Consider the following 20,815-nt stretch of genomic DNA (forward strand, 5'->3'; position numbering starts at 1 on the left):
TCTCGGAAACAAATGTTTATAGGTTTTTGTGTTTTCAGGACTGTTGCCGAACTTTAAATGTAGCCTCAGAGGGTAAAATGCAAGTTAAACTCAAAGTTTAGATGCTTCAGTCTTACATACATCAAAGTAAAAACAGGAAACGTCACATTTCAGTAGAATGATGAGTTCATAGTTCCACTATTGTCTGGGGTGACACCCAGCTGTGTTCTCTCATGAATGGCTCTTCATTCCTGCAGCATTCCATCACATATTTGGCAGTGGCACGACGTCATCCACTTGTTCTTATCATTTCCTCTGTGGAGAAGTGCTCGCGTGCCACAGCGGCATCTCTTTCCTGCAGCTATTGCATAAGTCCAACGGACTGAGTCGCCCCGCAACCTGGGACACCATGGCCAGTCGAGATAAACAACATTTCCACACAGGAGCCACATTGTCTCCAGAGTAGCAGTATTTTTATGCTGCTATCCCGGGTAGACAACTGAGTGTCCTTTGTGCTGCTCTCAGCTGTGAGACCATATTAGTCACCCATAGCATCTGATTTAGTCATATGGCGATGGGATGCCTTGTGAAGCCTGGAGCTGGCCTCAGTAGCCCTGCAAAGGAATTCCGCTTTTATGTTACTAATGGGGCTATTCATTATGTCCCTCCAGGACTCGGTGGACACTTTGCTTTGAAGAGTTAAAACTCACCAAGTCCGTGTCCATTAAGAAAAGCTGTGAAAACTCCTGTTGTCACCGCATGAAAATGTAACATAATGCATGGCTTATCATCACGCAATAATATGCCCACTCATTATTCATGCATTTCCGAAGTTGCCAAGGCTTGCACTGTACGTGTTTGATGAATAACAACGTACACTGACGGGTCCCGCCGGAGCATTAGTGGGCAGCGCTGCAGTAATCACTTCCTTCAGAGGGCCTCTTAGATGAAGCATTTAGAGAATGCACAAGGTCCTGCATGGCAGCTTTTATCTTGGAAGGCCAGGTCCGCAGCTTTATCATCGTTATGTAATCCCAGCCCAGCCAGTAGCCACAGGAAAGAGCAATTACAGGATGACCCATTTTAATGCATCACTGTCAACCCAATCAGTGAGTTGTTCAAAGGGCTTTTTTCTGTGTAACTTGGGTTTGTGTGTTACCACTGTTGTATTGTTTTTCATAATGTGCATAGAGAAACAGCTTATGCCTGCTCAGATACTCAATATTATGCAGGAAATACAGTTGGAATTAGTATGATTTGTCAAGATGATTGACAGAAAGTGAGTCATCATTTATTTTTCTAATCACTAAATTCTTTGTCATTGTCAAGTTATAATACCCAAAGATTTGGATGATTACAGCCTCTTAAATATTTGCATATCCCTGCTTTTCTTGAAATGAAACAAAAAATTTGAAGGGGTCAAATTGTAACTGACATTTTTCACAATGGATATATAGGTAGAGAAAACAATCAGCAGTGATGGACTGACTAATGAGATTAATAGGAAACTTTTTTATGACACTTGCAATGTGCTGTATAAGACGATATGATGAAAGCAGTTAATGTGAAGCTATTAATAACAATAGTAACAATTTAAAACAAACGAGTTCTCAAATTTGGTGTGGGTTTATTTTGATATATGATTTTTGTTGGCTTTAGTATTACACTTTCTGCCATTGTCTATCCATCCATCATCCACCAACTCTGTTACTTCAGATTCATGTAATTGCATTGCATTCTGCCTACTGTCAGTCAGTGTCAACCCTTTTTGTTTTCATGTTGGCTCATTTAGACATAACAGACTTTTACCCTGTACTCGGGAGAAGGCAGGAAAATGTGTCTGTAATGCCTGGTTCAACCTATTCAGACTCCTCCACGTATTGTGTATGTAGCTCAGGGCTGCAGTGCATGTGTAGCTTGTGTCTTTACAGAAAATAGCAATGCTTTGTCTGAAACTATAAGATGCCAACAAGTTAAGAAGATATCTGATTGAAGATATTTACATTTATTTGTTTTAGCAACAGCCAGTGGGGAAACTCCCCAAACTCTGGATGACCAAAAGTGAAACGTGATCCCAAACTCAACTTATTACTCACTCAGTCACAGACATTCAGAGGTGAAGCTGTGTTTCAAAATCAATAGTAGGGGTTAAGCAACAAAACCCTGGCTCCTACATTTTCCATGATGCAAATGGAATGTGGTAAGCCTTAGTGGTACATGAACAGGGAGTTAACGTGTGCATATATCTTATTTTGTGAAATAAAGCAGAGACAAATTTATGGTCCAGTAATGTTAAAGCAGACGTGACGGACTCAGAAACAAACGTCCCCTCATTATTTGCCTGCTTACCATCAGAAGGCCGGTTAGTAATGAGGTACAGCACAATTGATAGAGATGCATTGCTCTCCACAGGGGCCACTGAAAATTTGTCCAAGCTTAAATAAAATGAAAATAAAAGTAATTGATTGGAAATCAATGCACATACATCATTCACTCTTTTGTTAAAAGGAGAAATGGAAGGAAAGAGAGGGGGGAAAAGAGCTCCTGGAAAATCGATATTCATTCGAATCATAAATCAGAATTGAGTCAGCGCTTGCTGGGAGGGGGGAGATAATCATTGGCCTGGTTTTGGATTACATACTCCACACGGCTGAGGCTCGTCCAGCCTGCAAATGTGTTCAGCTTTGTTACAATCCTCCCCTCGCTGCAATTCTTGTCCCGCACACACACACATGAGCAGCAAGATCCTCTCATTGAAATGCGCCGACGGTTTAGCGCAGCATCGCCCTTATGTGCCACTGTCAGGCCACGTCTGGGGACAGATCAACACGTGTGTGCAATGGGCTGCGTGGTGTCAGCTCCATCAGGCCGTCAGCGAGGAGCCTCAGCCTCCCAGCAGCTCTTGACCTTGAGGATGAAGAGAGGGGCCCCATGAGGGGGTGTTTATGTGTGAGTATGTGTGTTTTCCTGAGCGGACATGCAGTGGACACAGCAATCAGTCAGGACACTCTTGTGATGTTTGGTGATGGAGGCTGGTGAATTGGTTTGTGCACTCGCATTCAAAAGAGTCAAATAAATCAGTTAGCTGATATATTGGGGTGGAAATCAATATTGTCCACCTCCGGTATGATGGAGGATCCATCCCTGATCCCAGCTGCACTCAGACACTGTGTGAAAACCTGTGGCAACAAAGATTTCTTTGTTTAGTTCTGGTTACTTGTCATGAGCTACTCACCCTTACAAAATGCCATGATTAATATTTCTGTTTATTACTTATTGATAAAGCACAACACATTAATCAAGACTGAAATACACTAAAGTGAGTTCAACAGGCAATTTGCGCTCACGGTACCAACATAATTAACAGACCAATCTCAATTTGTCACAATACTTTGTTGCTATGGTCTGTTTTTGTTTCTGCATGTTTTCTGCAACATAAAAAAGAGGAAATGTGTCTAAACATGGATTGGATGGATTGTTGTGACATCTGTGCAGACATTGATGGTGCACAACTTTAGTGATCCTCTTCATTTTCATCTACCTCCAGCAGATCAAAGTATTAATTTTCTATCCAATCAAATATCTCTATACATTTACTGATATTCATGGTGCCCAGAGGATAATGCCCAAGGCACGGCTGATAATTTTAGTCGACATTAGTAATTGTGGCATTCGATCATGCCACGGGGTTCCCCTCACGACAGCCAGAGACAAACCAGTCCAACCATTTCTTCCTCAGCAACATCTCTTTATTAACTCCCAACAGACCATACAAAACATGTAACTTAAACGCTCCAGCACTATCTGCTGGACCTCTGGCTTCCTCAGTGTCTTCTCTCGAATGTTCCTCCCTTAGTGTGTTCTCTGCGTTTTCTCTTTCCCAGTCTGTTTCCAGTGTCTCTCAGTGCCTTTTAAAGTCTGAGGATCAATCAGCTAACAGCTCTCACCTGTGCTGATTGATCCTCTGTGGTGCAGGTGAAGGTGCTCTCTCAGCCCCTTCACCTCCACAGTAATAATTTTGCGAGAACCCTCAATTCTATGATTGTCTATGTACAGGAGACTGTAACAACACCAAGCTCGGAATCCCCCATGAGGCCCCATGCCACTATAGTAGACTCACTTACTAACAATACTAACAATACATGTGAAATATTTTAGAATGTGAATTCTCTAAGCTTTTTGAAGCTTCTACCTGTCATTGCTGGCAGACATTTGCATTCATAGTCTCAGAAACACAACAGTTTCTTTGAATAAGAGAATAGTTTCTCACCATGGACACATTCTTTGCTCCAGCGTAAAACAAAATTAAAACAGAAAGTGTAAACTGGCATTGTCAATTGGACAATAGCATTTTAAGTGTACTGTGATGTGCTGTGAGTGTGTAGCTTGTGTGTGGCGATGGTCGGCCATGTTTTGACAACAGCAGATTACCAGTGACCAGGCACGCTGCGTCATGTAGCCTCGAGGTCATCGCTCAAGTGAACAGCAACAGAATCAGTTTCACTTATCTACCGAGACACTTGTCATCGCCCTGAGGAGTCTCGCTCCCTTTCTCTTTCTGTTCTAATGAAACAAACCATCTTTAGCAACATTTGAGGCCAAACAACCCCCCCCAGCTTCATTCACTTCTACCAACACACATTGTGCCAGCGAAAGATTTCAAGTTGTTGCTTTGTTTAAATGCTGCAGTCACACAGAGAGAGGTTTCAATGGCAGATCTTAAAACGTGCTGGAAAATCTGCAGGACAGTTCAATGGTCATTGTTTCACACAGAGTGTCGCATTCAGTGGCTGCAGAGTTGTTTTTCCCCTCCGGTGATGCCAGCTCCGCACTAAAAGGCCTACTGCCATTATACAGGGGTGGAGGAATGTTAAGTATTTTATTATGTGTGGGAACCAGCGCTCTCTGGCTGTTTCAGGGGTGGTATTTATCGAGGCCACGATGTAAACACAGACCCAACCCACTGATTAGGGAACTTGGATGTATTCATTGTACACTTTCGGGTGTGGGAGAGAGAGAGAGGAGTCGGAGGGTTGAAGGGGTGGGAGCTGGAGGGGGGTTACGATCAGGTTACCGTGACCATGAACACGCTGAGCTGAATGTAGTATTCCCAGACTCTGATAAAGGACCACCTATCCCCCCAGTTCTGGAGAGGCACACAGATACATTCCTTTGGCATGAGTACGCGTAACTCTGACTCAGAGTTTCACAGCCCGTGTAGCCTGAAATACATTTGTTTGTCATTCCTGTTACAAGGAAGTGGTTGTGTTCTTGCTTGGCATGAATTAAAATGTTGAGCTCCAATGAAAAGTCTGGTTCAACTGTGTTTTGGAAATAAAATATTAATGTTTAAAAAGCAGAGTTGATCTGCTATTGAACTACTGAACTATAGTGTATCTGTGCCTCAACCTTCTCCTTAGCATTGTCACATCATGAAACATTTGATTTTTGTCTGACAAATTAACAAATGTTGAAATTTTTTCTGTCTCGTAATGTAAAAGAAAGAGAAAAAAATCCTTGACTCTTTCCGGATCTGTACTGCATCCCTCTGCCAAGTTCCATAGTGATCAGATAAGAAGGTTTTCCGTAATCCTGTCGACATAACAGACAAACAAACAAACAAACAGAAACTTAACCTCTAGAGTAGAAGTAATTATTTACTTTGGGTTAGAGGACTTGTTTATTTCATAACACTTAGCAATGAACTATGTTTGAGGTGAGGTGGTTTCCCTCTTGTGTTAAAGTCTTACAATTTTGTCAGATTTGAATAGTTTAAAAGTTGCCCCTCAACGATTCTCACTTTTCAATATTTTAGCATTCAAGGACACACTCAGACATACAACCATGGATGTTTTCGATTTGAACAAACTAAATTTGACACATATGCAAAAGCAAGACTAGAAAGCCTTGAATGAAAGGAATAAATGTGTCAACCTTGATCTGCAAGAAAAAATAATCCACCAACCCCAAAAAGCTTTTTGTGCCTGGTTCCAATCTGATACCAAATCTCTGTCAGTCACCTCTCTCACTGTGCTATCAGAGCCAGTGACCTGGGAGGCAGGCCTCTGCCCGGGGGGGGGGTCTTTGTCCTCATACTACTGTGAACAATGTGACCACTGCCTTGCTTATCATGCTTATCCCAACTCTAATCTGTCGTTTATTGCTGCAGATCTGGGTCACTGATCAGTTTCAGATGAAGTTATCTGACTCCTCTGCTGCTCCTGCTGCCCACAGTATCGGAAAAAGAAATAGATAATGTGATTGAAGAAGGAGGAGGAAATGCTTTTGTTTGCACAGGGCCTACATTCAGTCAAACAAAGTGGGACTTTTTTTCCCACACAGTCAAGTTTGTAAGAAACGACTGTCAGCAGCATTTAAAGTGAAACTTGGAGCAGTGGCACAATGAAATCCTGAAAAATACTACTGCCAGTAGGAGTTGCCTCTCTGTTTTATTTCCCATTTATTTAAACCTGAGGCGCCGGGGCCGATGAAAACCAGCATCTACTCCACAGTCATTTGACCCGGGTGTGAATGCCGAATGTATCAATTCCAATTGTAGACAAAAGCCAGATATTATCAAGTTTTTTGACCAGAGTAAAAGAGGCTGAAGTCTGTGGTCATCACTTTAAGATTCTGCTTCCATGTGTGTATCCACACGCAGGAGAAGATTCATCAAAGTAAAGTTTATGGCACTGTAAAGAATGAACTTTGGAAAATCTTTATTGTGAGGTGCCACTTAATCATAATTGTGTGTTATTTTTGTCAGAAATGCTAATCAACAGCAGCTACTGCACACTGTGAACTTTAGGTAGCTGTGCTGTATATGAAACACACCGGCTCCGCTGCACCTTTGCTAAGGTCGTGACTTTTAAAGGTTGACTCCAAACATCGGCTTTGTTGACTCAGCGCCTGTCTGTACATTAGGACCCAGATAGTGAGCAGGCTAACGACCTGTTGTTGCCAGAGTTACAAATCCTGCCCACTATGACCTCACTTGCCACTGCAGCGCTTCTGAACTTTGAACAGTTATGTCATTTATTTGACCAGTGTGTCATCGGCATTTCCCTTCACAAGATCCTCCCCCTCCGTCGCCTCCCCTCCATTCCCTACAAACCTTGTGTTTTCTTTCCGCCCTCAAAAGGAAATCCTATCCTGAAACCTCTTGTTTCCCTCCATAACCTATTATACCGTCGCCTTTGTTATGTTCTATTATGAGTTTTCTTTAGCATAATCGTTACCGTGCCAGGCCCTTTCTTTCTGTCTGTCCATTTTCCCAAGCTTACATAATGGTGGTTCTCTTCATGTTGATCTGAGGTGACTCACACAGTGCAGGTTTCACTTCTCTCTTGAGCTAACAATACCACAGCTAATTGCACTAAACGCAGAGAATTCAGCAATGCCTTCCTCTTTGGCCTGAGTGTATCTAAGTCACATTCAACAAATAGTCCACGCCATGAAACAACATGTGTTCCAGTTTGTACATCATCATCTGGTTGCTGGAGCAATCAGATGATAATCATCAGTGTTAGAGATTCACCCCTCACCCCCCTCCTCCTCTCTCAGCAGATACCTTTGCCCAGCTGAGAATGACTCATTCACATCCCATGACCGCTCTCCAATGAGACTTGTTGTTCCAAGCAGCAGTGGCAGCGGCGGTTTCCGGGACACAGGAGTGGTGAGTTGTACCATCACACCACCGCAAGCTCCAGGGAGCAGAGCTGACATAAACAAATATACAGTGACTTTCTAAGGCAGGTAATGAGTCAGCTCTGACCTGTTGCTATCACTACCACATACAGTTATAAGTACTGCTGTATAAATAATAATACATCAACTGCTGCTAGAAATACTGTTTTACTGACCTAAAAAACAAATGAAAATACAACTGCACACTTCGTCTTTTGTTACTGTTGTTTTAATGTAAATGTTGTGGGGTAAAATAAAAATAATTCCTTCTAAAATAAAACGCAGTGGAGGTATAAATAGCATGGGATGAAAATAATCATGTGAAGTGCATCAGAACTACTTAGTTACTTGTTGTTTCAGTACACTCAGGCAAACAAAACTCAAACTCCCCATTCAGACCCGCTATTAAAATCCATCCTGGGTGATTCTATCTTCAGTGTTCAATGCTAAATGCAGGTCTGAACCCACCCAAATGCGTCCTGATCACTCAGACCACATTCAGAGGTGTTCTGTGAAGCATCTGGCCCCATTATTATTGCTGTGTGAATCCATACAGGACCGCCTACTCATCTGACATCTCTGACCTGCTGCAGTTTCACATTGGATTGTGACCATCGCCACGATATCAACACTGGCACATCTGTGTGCTCAATAGTGTGCTTCCGGAAGTAAAAATTCCATTCATTTTCTGAATAGAGATTCGCACCATTCACCGTGCATTTACCACAAGCTACAAGACTGTGAAACAATGTTATGCCTTATGTTCCTGTAAATGAACTGCATTAAAAAAAGTGTGTTATTCACAATGTCAAGGAGAAGTACCACACTGTTCAGTATCCTCGGGTATATTAGCAACATTTCTGATTGGTGGAGCTCACTGTTGCCATGGAAATGTTTACCACAACCAGGAAAATCATTATGGCTACAATGGGATCGTTGAGCATTACTACGCTAGGTTACTATATATGAATGCTATGCACATTATATTGCAACACTTACAAGGTTAAATTCAAGAAGAATTGCTTTGGAAGTCTTTGGAAAGAGATGATTTGCAATGGTTTATGGGATGTGTGGTTCCTTAACTCATAAAAAAAGTTATGTACACAGTCTTGTGCATTTTTTGTTCTGTTAATACATTTCTGAATCAAATGTTTTATGGTCACGATTCAAAATGTTTTATGGTCATGATTCATCTCGTAGCTGGTCGTCCTGGTTCCAGGCTTAAAACACTTAGAGCAAAAGCTGTTCTAAAGTGGGTGATCCAATCACACGTTGTCCCTGGAGACACATTCAGCACACATTTTAATGGCAGGTGTGAACGGACCTTTCCTCTTGTGACCGGATCTCTCAGGATGGATGTTAATTCCAGGTCTGAACGGGGCCTCCAGTGGAGACAACACACTAAAACTAAATGAAGCCTATTTTAATAGGCAGCACCCTGACACCTCTGCCACTGTCCTAACAAGCACGGAGTTAAGACCCAACTGTTCTCAGCACAACATGTTGCAGCTAATAATGAAGAATGTGTGAACCTGTCTCTGCCACAAGCCTCAAACCAGCGTCACACTGAAGCCTTGCAGCAGGACAGACACCATGAGGCCCGCCATGCCGCAGCAGCAAGGTGACACAAAGAGATGGACAGACAAGTTGGCAGACTGAAGCAGACAAGTAAACAGACCGATATACACAGGGCCGGGGCAATGCCCCAGAGAGCAATGACACGAGCCAGTGCCTTCCCTGTGCAACACACACACACACCCCGGCTGAGCAGGCAGGCAGGAGGGGAGCGGGGTGGCTTTCGAAAGAGTGTAGACACACAGCACCCCGCTCACCTCAAACACACAGCCTGTAATGACTGGAGACACGGCGGCCTTCCCTAGGGGAAAAAAAAAACAAGAGGAAGGGGGAGCACAACACCACCTTTCCCCAACAAACTCTAATGGCTGGGGCTCAATAAACAGCAGCAGTGGCAACAACAACCCAAATAAGCCACGACAGCGCGTGGGGCACCTCAGCGAGCGCCTAATTGATCATTCTCTGTTGGAGACTTCCTACTCCTCGCTTCCATTGTGAGACATGCACGCCTCTCATACATGCCACCGTTACAGTTTCGAATCATGGCTATTCTTAGCACAGGTGTGTGCTATATTGCAGGAATTCTTATTTTGAGCTCAACTCCTTTGGCTGTAAACATATTCCAGAAACATTTATTCATAGAGAGTGTGCCCTTTATCTAGTTTAATATCAGGAAGTTGTCACACAGGAGTTATTTCTTTGCGTCTGGAACACAGCGCCGCATTCTCAGCTAATGCAGACTTGCAGTCAAAGTATGTGCGACAAAAGCCCGCAGCTGGCCGACCTATTGTGAGAATTAATTAACAGGCACGGCAGATTTTAGCACAGTTATTTGGGACTTTCTGTATGTAGGTGTGATATGTGGGTCAGTGGGGAGCAACACGGCCGGGCGTCACGTCATCTCACGCTATCAGAGTAGCTTCAATAAGTGTGCTGATCCCGGGCAAGCCTGCTGACCAGCGCAGTTAAAATTCCCTCCCTTTATAGCCACCTAATCTGGGTATTTAACAGTGCGCCTGGCCTTCCAAACCAGGGATCAGATTCTCCCGGTTGACTCTGCATTAGCCCGACAAGCACATGCCGCTGCGGCCCTGTGCCCACCCACAAAGCCAGGCAAACATTCTCACACTTGCTCCCTCAGCTCATGCTGCAGCCCCAGCCACACGCAACACCGAATAACACATGGACGTTAAGAAGCTATTTGGTCTTTTATTGTCTCTTCTTCTCTACCAGTTCTCTGAAAATGTAAATGTCTTTTTTCCACCTAACCCCCTCCTGCTCATACACACCTAACCTTCAACATACATTTAAAGCACCTGAGAAGGCTGGTGGGCTCTTTAACTTGCATTATCCTCGGTGACATTGACAGAAAGGTGAGGAAAGCAGGATTTGTTTGCACAGAGACAATGGGATCAAATCCGCAGAGAAATGCATTTCGTCGAGAAACCAAACTGGACCCATCCTGACATGTAATTAGGGTACACTGCACTTTGGGAGCACTGCAATTAGCAAGTGTCATTTTCAAGTTTCCTTCCCCCCTACTGTGACTGTAGTTCCAGTATGAGCTTCTAGCGTTTCAGCTCAGGCTATTACAAGGTCAGATAGAAGAGATACCCTACGCCGGTGTCGGAACCTCTCAGCTGTATGCGGTAATTACTGGTGTCCTTGATATTTGATGTGAAATGGGGATGGTAACCTTTAGTGTTTGCCTGTTAGCTCTGACTCTCTGTCTCCCCCCTCACTGTTCCTGTCCTCAGTTCCTCTACCACCACCTCCCCTCCCCACTATATCCTCGGCTGATGGGGACAGAAAACAAGAGACTCACTTTGGAGGGAAATGTGAAGTGTGTTTTGAGTGCCAGCTGGTGTCCTGGGATATGGTTAAACATCTCCAAGCCAAATGGCGCCCTGTCATTGCTGTGGAGCAGGATGATGTGGTTTGATGGGACCTGCTGTCCATGAGGAGGACAAGCAGAAAAAGGTGAAGGGCACGAGGATGCATATGCACATGGTATGATTCCTGCAAGTTTGAGTTTGTGTGAAGGCATAATCAAATGCTATCTGATTTTGGTGATGACTATTATAAATTACTAATCAAAACTATTAGGGCTCACTAAATACATTTAATTTTGTCTTTTCTGATATTGATTAATCTATAATTTATGATTCCTAACAGAAATGAGGAGGAATCTTTGTTTATAAGCTGCTGCTAACTAATAAAATACAATTACAACAACAAAGTACAGGTCCTCAGCTTAAACATTTAACAACAATAACTTACTATGGAAATTAATAAAAGTTTCTTAACTAGAAATCCGTGATTCGACCTGACAAGATTTGTAACTCAAAGTGTGACTGTAAAAAAGTTAATTATGTGGACTACAAATACAGGCAAATAAACTAGATATAACACAACATGGTCAAAGAAAAGTTGCTGTAGATTGCAAGAGCAAACATGGCAATAAAACTCTTATGAACTGACTGCATTGTGAGGTAATGAGACATTCTTGAGCGGGTTTACAGACACAGACTGGACTTGTGATTACTTGTTCATATGAAAACTTATGCCATAGCCGGAATGCTGAGGCTCCAACATGGCCTGTGGCTACTAATTAGACTAATAACAGCTCCACCATTAGTCTCTGATGAACTGCTTTAATTGGCAGAGCAACAATTGGAGAAAGCCTTGTGGCCATTACTATGAGCTACTACACCTGTGATGGAGAAACCTTAGAGTCTGCTGCCTTTTATATAAAGTCAACTCATTACACATGGCTGAATAGAATGGCTGGAATGAGAAAGGGCTCTGGTTTCTCTGTGTTTTGTTTGTGCTCCATGCAACTGCAGTGGCACACATCTGTCATCTCTGCTCTTGCTATCAAGTCAGCATGTTGTGCAACATACTTGAAATACTATGCCATTGCACAGAGGGAAAATGCAACGTGTTGCAACACGCCTGGTGTTTTGACAGTCAGCTTGGTGTTATACATCTTTCTCAGGCACCTACACCGAGTGTGTTCAGCCAACCTCCAAACACCGGCCCCCCTACAGCTGAAAAACACTGGCTTATATAACACGGCTTTACGTTCATCAATCCGTACGTGTCGTGTTTATGTTTCTGCTCGGAGGTCCCGCTCCAAGAGAAAAGGGTGAATGCAAACATGCACAAGGACCTGCATTTCTGAGATGCCTGGTTGGAATTATCATCACAGTTCACTGTAACATGCAGACACACACACGCAGATATCCGTGCACATGCCTAACAAAAGCTGATGGACTCATCTGCAAACAAAATGTGGCAGCCAGGAAACAGTATGTGCGGAGTGACTGGGATAATTCACGCCAGGGGCCTCGGTTGGGACAAGTCCTGTCACTGGAAGACAAGACCTTTCTTTCTTTCACACAGGTTTGTGTTGTAACATGTTTCCAAAGGAGGTGTGTAGCTTTTACAAACAGGGAGGAGTGGGAATATGTGAATGTTTGCTCATTCCACCGATAGGAAATATAGAAGTTGCATCAATAAAAATATCACAACTGTACAGCAATAGGCTATAATATTGCAATTACAGTAGGTTGGGGAATTCAGCAGTAAAATGATAATGGCTTTCCATTACAGGCATGGCAATAAAGACATTTGCAGCCACATTATCTACACCTATTGATATTTTTTCGTCATTACTTTCTCAGCCAATTTCAATTCTATACGGCCCCTATTGATTTGGTGTGAAAACACTGAGAAGTGGTGCAGAGGAGGTGAAAGGAGCAGCATTGTGGCTGGTGGCCTCAGTCTCCCTCCATTGTTGTGCTGAATGGGGCTTTACTCTTCCTTTGGATAAACCCTTGACCTCGTTGAATATGTTGACCTTGACTTTCACGTTTAGTGACATGCCGAGGCCGTGGGTAACATATTCCGATGTGCAGATAGAGGGATTAACATTCAGTTTAGTTGCATAGGGGAAAAGTTTGAGAAAGTACAGCTGGTGAATTCTGTGCTTAACATACATCTGTTTTGTTTAATGGCTCTATTTTGAGAAACCAGGTCAATGCATGAACATCCTTTTCTCCCAACCCCAAAAAATACAACCTCTGGTGCTTGCTCCAGGTGAGCATCATTACCCAAAAACATGTGCCGTGTCAAGGCACGTCACCAAGCATCGATCAAAAATTGCTCAAGCAGTGGCTGGTTATTATTTATGGTGTCTTGTTATAAAGCCTCATTGTTGATGCTCGCTCTGGGCACCTGCAAGCATTTTCATCTCACATGCTCATCTCCAAGCCTTTCATCAGACGTCGTTAGCATCAGGTTGTGACCGATGTTCCTGAAATCCTCTTTGCACTAAACAAGATCTTCTCTGAGTTTTTTTTTTTTTACACAATAAAATAAGAGGCAGGAGGAGGAATGATGAAGGGAGCTCGGTGGAGAGGGGCTGGGGGAGTGACTGCCACCTGCCACTTCATTCAACTGCATTTTAATCTGGGGTGTCTGGAGGAAACTCGTTCCGCAAATGACTTCAGCGGAGGAGTGGTGGCGCTGGAGGAAGGGAGAGGAGATTTGAGGTGCTGATAGCTTGTAACAGATCACCTGCATATGAACTACTCACTTTCTAATGGGAATCCATATTCATCTTCCTCTCCAAAAGCTCTCCTGTGGGGATGCAGATGTGTGGCTGCTTTTATATCTTCTCCTTATCCACTTCCCCATCCAACCCTAATCAAAACCCCCACACATTTTGAGGCCCTACACCATCCGCTCACTCATATTGAATTGCCTTTGCTCCACTATTGGGTTTATGGCCCATCTTTGGGATTATTAATGACATGGCACAGAGCTATACATATGAATATGGAGATCAGCCACATTGTGCATACGCTTTCCTATATAACAGGACAGATCTAAATCTTTTATGTCTTCTTTGACTGATGGCACCATCCTTCTGCTCTATGTACTTTTCCTAATAATGGGCCTTCTTCACTTAACATTATCTGTGCATTTAAAATCCGAGACCCCCCTAAAAATCGTGAATGACAACTCTTCTCCAACACAAACTCGTCTGGCTACTTCAATCCATTCGGTGGCAGAGATAAAGGGGTCATCTTCATGCTAAAAGGGATCAAAGCGAAGAGCATAACAGGTTTAGTTCTGGAGGTCCTTTTTTCAACAATGCTCAGAATTTGTGTTTTATTCAGGCGTCTTGAAGGGCACATTCATGCTCCTTGCTGTTGTTATTTCATGCGCGATGCCCAGAAGAGATATGTAGGATGAATTATTACAGTAAAGGATTTTATTTATTAACTGGCCCATGGAAGTTGGGAATGTGCCAACTGTTGCTGTCCCATTCTGGGGCCTATCATCTATATTGTTGAAGGGCAGATAAACACTGTATGGCTGCATCCGCTGTTACAGATAATATATAGCCACACAGTTTGCATCTGCATTAGCACAGAGTTAGACTCCAGCCACATGAGGGCTGACAAAGACACCATTACCATATTTGCTCACGGCTCAGTTTTAAATCAGTCAGCGAAGAGGATTTAGTTAAAGGAGAGTTACCAGCGTTCTCACACATCAAGGTCAGTTTACAACACTCAACCTGTGACAATAGTTACATAGGGTCTTCTTTGGCTCTTGTGGAGCTTTGTCAAGTCTTAGAAAAAGAACCATTGAGTTGCATTATGGGAAAATCCAGCATTTTTAATATGAAAGACAGCTGCATCAATTCTGACCTGTCTTTTTAGTCATGGTAACAACATGGCTTTGTTAAGGGCAGTCTTGGTTTGTCCACCATTTGGTCCAGACTTGTTCAACAATGAATCAATGACATTTGGTTCAGGCATTAATGTTCCCCAAATGATGATAACACCATCAACATGTCAATATTTTGTACCATAAGCCTATAGCCTCGTCTTTACTCTGCGCTTAGTACCAGTTAACAAAGTTAGCCAACACCCCAAACAAAGATGGTGAACACTACTGCCCACTAAACCCAAGCAAGGTAGTATTGCTAATGCAATTTTTGGCATGCAAATACTAGCAATTAATCTTGTTTAGTTGATTTCTAAGTCGATCAACAGAAAAAAGATAACTAGCAGTAATTTAAATCAATTATTTTGCTAGTCATTATTCTTAATGAGAGGCTAGTTTTGTAATATCATGTCTCTTGTACTTGGTGTTATTTATTTATTTATTTATTTTTGTCAACACAATAGCCACACAGCATTAAAGGTAATACTGACTGGTGTTTTCAGAATGGACAGGGACAGATGTATGATTGTTCTGCGTCCTCAGCTTATCACCCATTATATTCCTTTTTTTCTGTTGCCTCTCATTTCAGCATTTGTCATTTTTGGTTTTGTCTCAGTCATAACTTATTCCAATCAAGCGTAACGAGGCCAGAGAGGTGTTGTTGTTGAACTCCTCTGTATCTCCCTGACCTGTGTTGGTAATGAGTGTCATCTGCACATGCTTTCGGAGACCTCTGCAATATCAGCTGATAGTCATGTTTGTTCAGGGTTGTTATCCTGGGTTTAGAAAACAGCCTGGGGTAAACAAGCGGAAACAGAGCGCCTACACATGAGGCCTGCCTCTCAGCAAATGACATCAAATTGCTCTCTTTATTTCTTCCTCTCCCCCATCCCCTCTCTTTCTCTCTCTCTATTTGTTTTTACAGTACAGCGACGCTGTATCATCCAGCCAACAATTTCTGGGGGAAATGCTCGACTGCAGCAGAAATGGCAGCTCAGAGTTTTTTGAGATAAATGCGCGCTATTGCACCGTACGAGCAGAGCCTTTCACTCAGCGGGCTCCGCTATGTTTTTATTTGCAAGCATGCGATTTCATCTCGTGGTCTTCACACCAGTCTCAGAAATCCAATAAAGATGACTGACTACATTTTATCACTGCAGGATTTATCTTTGTGGAAGATTTACAAGTTCGGCCTGGTAATGTGGAAAAAAGCTGAACTATAAAGCTGGTATGATGTGTATTTTACTCAAAGTTGTGCAGAGGTGCGGAAACCTGTAATCCACCAGCACTGTCAATGCAGAATAAAAGAACCAGACACTCTGCCGACACTGTTTTATAGTATTTGTTTTTACCATGCATTAGGCTTGTTTTTCTGCATCATTGCTTAGCTTGAGGAGTTGTTACCAGTTTGAAATCAACCCTCTGACAATGGTTCCTTGGCCCGTTGACTCAGGAAAAGCTGTTTTCACCCTCGACCTTTGTCATTATCCTCCAACAGCATCGCAGGGCACACAATCAAGGGATCAAGGCCGGCCAAGAGAAATCCTGTCCCCAGACATAAAAAAGGATGCACGCCGTGATCTCTCCCCCTCATTGCCAGGAATTCAATTTCACTCAGCTAACATCTGCCAGAGATAAGTGAAACATAAACAATATCACTCACACACACACACACACACACAGAAAAAGAGAGAGAGAGAGGGGGAGAGTGCCCAGGGCTTTATCCTGGAGAGACACTGTGGTACTAACACATCCCTTAATTACAACCATGACATTTGTGCCCAACATTCTTTCTGCTTTTTTATGATTCTGGAAAAAAGACAAAACTAGGAGGAAATATTTGGGTGGAACGAGAGAAGAATTAGACGGTCAGAGGGGTCACGTTCAGTCGTAATGAGAAAAAAAAATCTATTCAAATTCACAGTGTGAAATCCAAAAGAAACAAATCGTCACAAAGGAGCAAGGATTGTATTCAAACGTGTCCCATCCTCAGAAAAACATCAGTCCCTCCAAATAAAGATGCTGAATTTCTGTTCAGAGCCAGGTGTCAAGGCCATGGAAGGCCATAAACCCCCCCGCCGTCACTGGTTACATACACTCTCAACCTTTGGGTCAATGCCAGCGTAGTGTTTTCTCTATACAGCTGGAGCTATATAAGTGAAGGCTCCATTATGGTTGAGATGACGCAGATGTACAGAGTCCTGGTGTAACCCCCTGGAGACCTGACTCACTCTGTCTCCAGTCAACATGTTATTAGGACTGTTTACATCGGGAGAGATAGTGGTGCTAACCTGCACCGGTATACACTATATATATATATATATTTACTGATGAAAAAAACGCTGTCTGACATTGTATTGATCATTAGATCAATTTGTCCCGTAGTTATCAGATGTGTCACTATTATAATGTGGTTCATAATGGTGGTCACTATAGTACATTAACGTTTGTCACTGTAATAACCTTGGTTGCTGCTGATGACACAGCGAGTGGCGTCCCAATTCTAAGGGAAAGATTTTCTAGCCCTCTTGTGGCTCTGTTTGGAGGGGGACACTAGGTGGGAAGGGCACTTCATATTGGGGTAGGGCCAAAGGAGAGGAATCGGGACAGGGCATCACAGTAGCAGCATGCATGCTGCACGTCCGCACTAAAAAAGCCACAGTAACTCCAATAATGATGCTGACAAATAACAGCCCTCTCAAGCTAAAGTAGAAAACAAAAGTAAAACTACTAAAACCCAACCACATGGGACTGAAATAAAATGTCAGCAAGAGCACGATAAAACAAAGAATAAAAGTCTGCACTGAACAATAATATTCTCATGATTCAGTCTCAGTATGAGACTGGGCAAAGCAGTGGCAGTCTCTTTTCTGCAGCGATTCAAAGGTCGGTCATGGTAATCAACATGTACGTTAAATTTGCCTGGATTGAAAAAAAAGGGGGGGGCTGCCTTAACTGTCATAACAACCCTATATTCCTGGGGACAAAGCGGACATTCACTCCAGGTACGTCAGTGAGTTGTTTCTTTCTTCTACACACTAGGGGTGGGACTGCACACAGGAACATTATTCAAGTAAGATTAAGGCCGAGAGGGTCCGTGGGCTGAAATGAGTTGATTTAACCTGCTGGGTACGTCTGGAATAAATACTACAAGGAACGACTGAAAAACAAAAAAAAGCTAAAAGACGCCCTGCTCCTTCAAGAAAATCTCAGATCCCTACATAACTACAAGGTAGATCACATAACTCGTCACCTTTTCTGACCCTCCTAATACTTTTTATATGAGTTTGAGCTGCTCTTCTCCTCTCCAACAACAGACGTGGAGAGTCGCAGCACTTCAAAACTGTCATCATTAAACCAAGCGTGTACTGTACCTCTGTGCGGCTTTACTGGTGACGGCCTTCAGATTTATTGCTTATTGAAGTATGTGAGGAACACATAATGCAATAACCTTATGCTGATGGAATAATATAATTTTCTCTCCACTGCCTCAAAGGAAAATGTAGCCCACTATTATCACTAAGTATTCTCTTGAGGAGGAAAAAAAAAAAACCCTGAAGGCAGCGTTTGTGTTCTCGATGCTGGATGCAGTTGAAAACATGGCACAGAATCAGTATTCATGCAGACTTTGGTTATTGGTGAGCAGACCTCATTATATTAGCATACCAGGAGGTAAATGACAAATAAATGCAGCGCTCATCACCGTCTCTATTTCGACTTGACAATGCATGTTCTGCATGAATGAATATTGATGCACAGCTTTGCTGGTTTCGTTTTTCGAGTTCCCCCCTTCTCGTCTTTTGGGAGAGGGATGAGGTTAAAAAAAAGAGGCAGCAGCAGCAGCAGCAAGGAGACTTGTAAGTAGTGCATTGTTAGCATTGAAAGCATTTCCTGCTGGCAGTCAATAAACAGGATGCATGCTGTGTCATCCCAGACGTTTGAAGACAGCTGCCGTATGGCAAAGAGAAACAGCTTGGTGTCTGCCACTTTGAGCCTAAATCTATTCCTGGGATTTATCCTCAGCTTTTTTTGGGGGGGTAGGTTGAAATGGATGTAAAAGTGAAGCTTCCCTCCCCACCACCACCTCCTCCTCCTCCTCCTCCTCTCGTTTCAGCTCCTTCCCCTTGCAGCTAGTTTCACACACCTGCTTTTTGTTCGACACAAAGCTGATTACACTTTTCAGCACAGCTATTCCTCGACAAAAAAGAAAGAGGCAGAAATCTTCAGCGTCTAGTTATAGTGTCACTGTCGGGTAACGATGCAAACTCCAGTGTTAGAGAGGTGCTGGAATGTTTAAGAAACAGTTAAGTGAGAAAAAACGGACATGATAATTCTGATCTTTCCTCTCGACAAGTAAATATGAAGCTACAACAGCAGCCGCCAGCACCTCTACATCCATATTACTACATTTCAGTTTTTAACAGTGAGCCTTTTGACACCATATCAGTTTTAATTCCTGTCAATACCAACAGGCCTGAAAATCCACATCCAGTGATCACTCGTGCACATAAACTTCTCTGCCTGTCACACTAAGAGAGGCCCGGGAGTTTTCAAACTAAAAGCCATCAGCATTTCCAAACTTCTCCATTTTACCAGCTCTAAACATTGCAGTAGCACGGATGGCAGGCATATCTCCAGCAGAGTTGATGCTTTCAAATGAAAACGTTATAATGAGAAATGTAAAGCTCAAAGATAAAGTCTTGTCTGGTTGTTTCTTTTCGCTCAAACAAGTTAAAAATGTCAAACTGTGGTTGATGGGTGTTTATGTGTTGACAGGGTTGGACCAGGGTTCAGGATTTTCCAGATTAGGGACAGCACGTCACTGTGTTTGATTGGATCTGATACCTTCTCTGTCACTATCAAAATCTGTTTATGAATGTTATCTGTTTTCCTTTATTGCTCGTTTGATTGTTTCAGATGCATTTTAAACTTGATTAGAGAGAGAGACGTGAATAACTCAGGTCACATAGTGATGCTGATGATTATACAGAGCGCACAAGATGTACAGATGGGACAGATAGACAGGCAGGAGTTGGGTTTCTTAACTTGCCTGCTTTTCACAGTCAGCAAGAGAGAGGCAGAGCAGCTGTTTCTACACACGTCTCCCTGCTGATTTGTGATATATAATTATTGTGAATTATCACATGAAAATAAAGAAAGCTTTTTTAATAACACCTAGATGTTGTCCAGTGTGCTCCATGCACCAGTGTCAGACTGCACAATCGAACATGCCAGGTATACCTGACCACATCGGTGGGCCGAAGGAAAATCAATAAAGTTTTACCGTTTAACTGTATTGTTGTTTTGTTTGCTCTTTATGTCGGAATAAAGACATATTTTTTAAAACAATCTAATATTGTTATTTGATTTCGCAACCTATATAACAAATAGTAGCTTTGGACCATCAGAGGTTAAATGTGACAAGTTCCTGGGGAAGTTGAGGGAGTGAGGTCAGGTCACATGTCTTGTAATGTAATAAGAGCAGAGTTGAGAGGAATGAACGCTGTTAAAGTTTTAACCTTTAAAAGGAGAAAAAAAAAGCCTTTTAAAGAGGGTGACTTTCATGGATATGGATAAAACAATGTTGTCATTTGTGCTGCCAGTGTCATGAGGGTTGTAGGTTGCTACATAGTCTACTAATAAAGTTATTGTTGTTTTTTTTAATCATGAGTATGGAAAGAAAACCCCAAGGAAATATGTTCAATGGTATAACTGCTTCCTGAGACTTTCCTTCATTAATGAGCTTCTGCTAGGTGGATGTTATTACCGCTGGATGGAACCAGGGTAGTTGTTTCCTCCTGTTCTTTATACTTAGAGTTAATAAGCTGCAAGG

Source organism: Paralichthys olivaceus, chromosome 17 (genome assembly GCF_024713975.1).
Source record: "Paralichthys olivaceus isolate ysfri-2021 chromosome 17, ASM2471397v2, whole genome shotgun sequence".
In the NCBI taxonomy this organism is placed as follows: Eukaryota; Metazoa; Chordata; class Actinopteri; order Pleuronectiformes; family Paralichthyidae; genus Paralichthys; species Paralichthys olivaceus.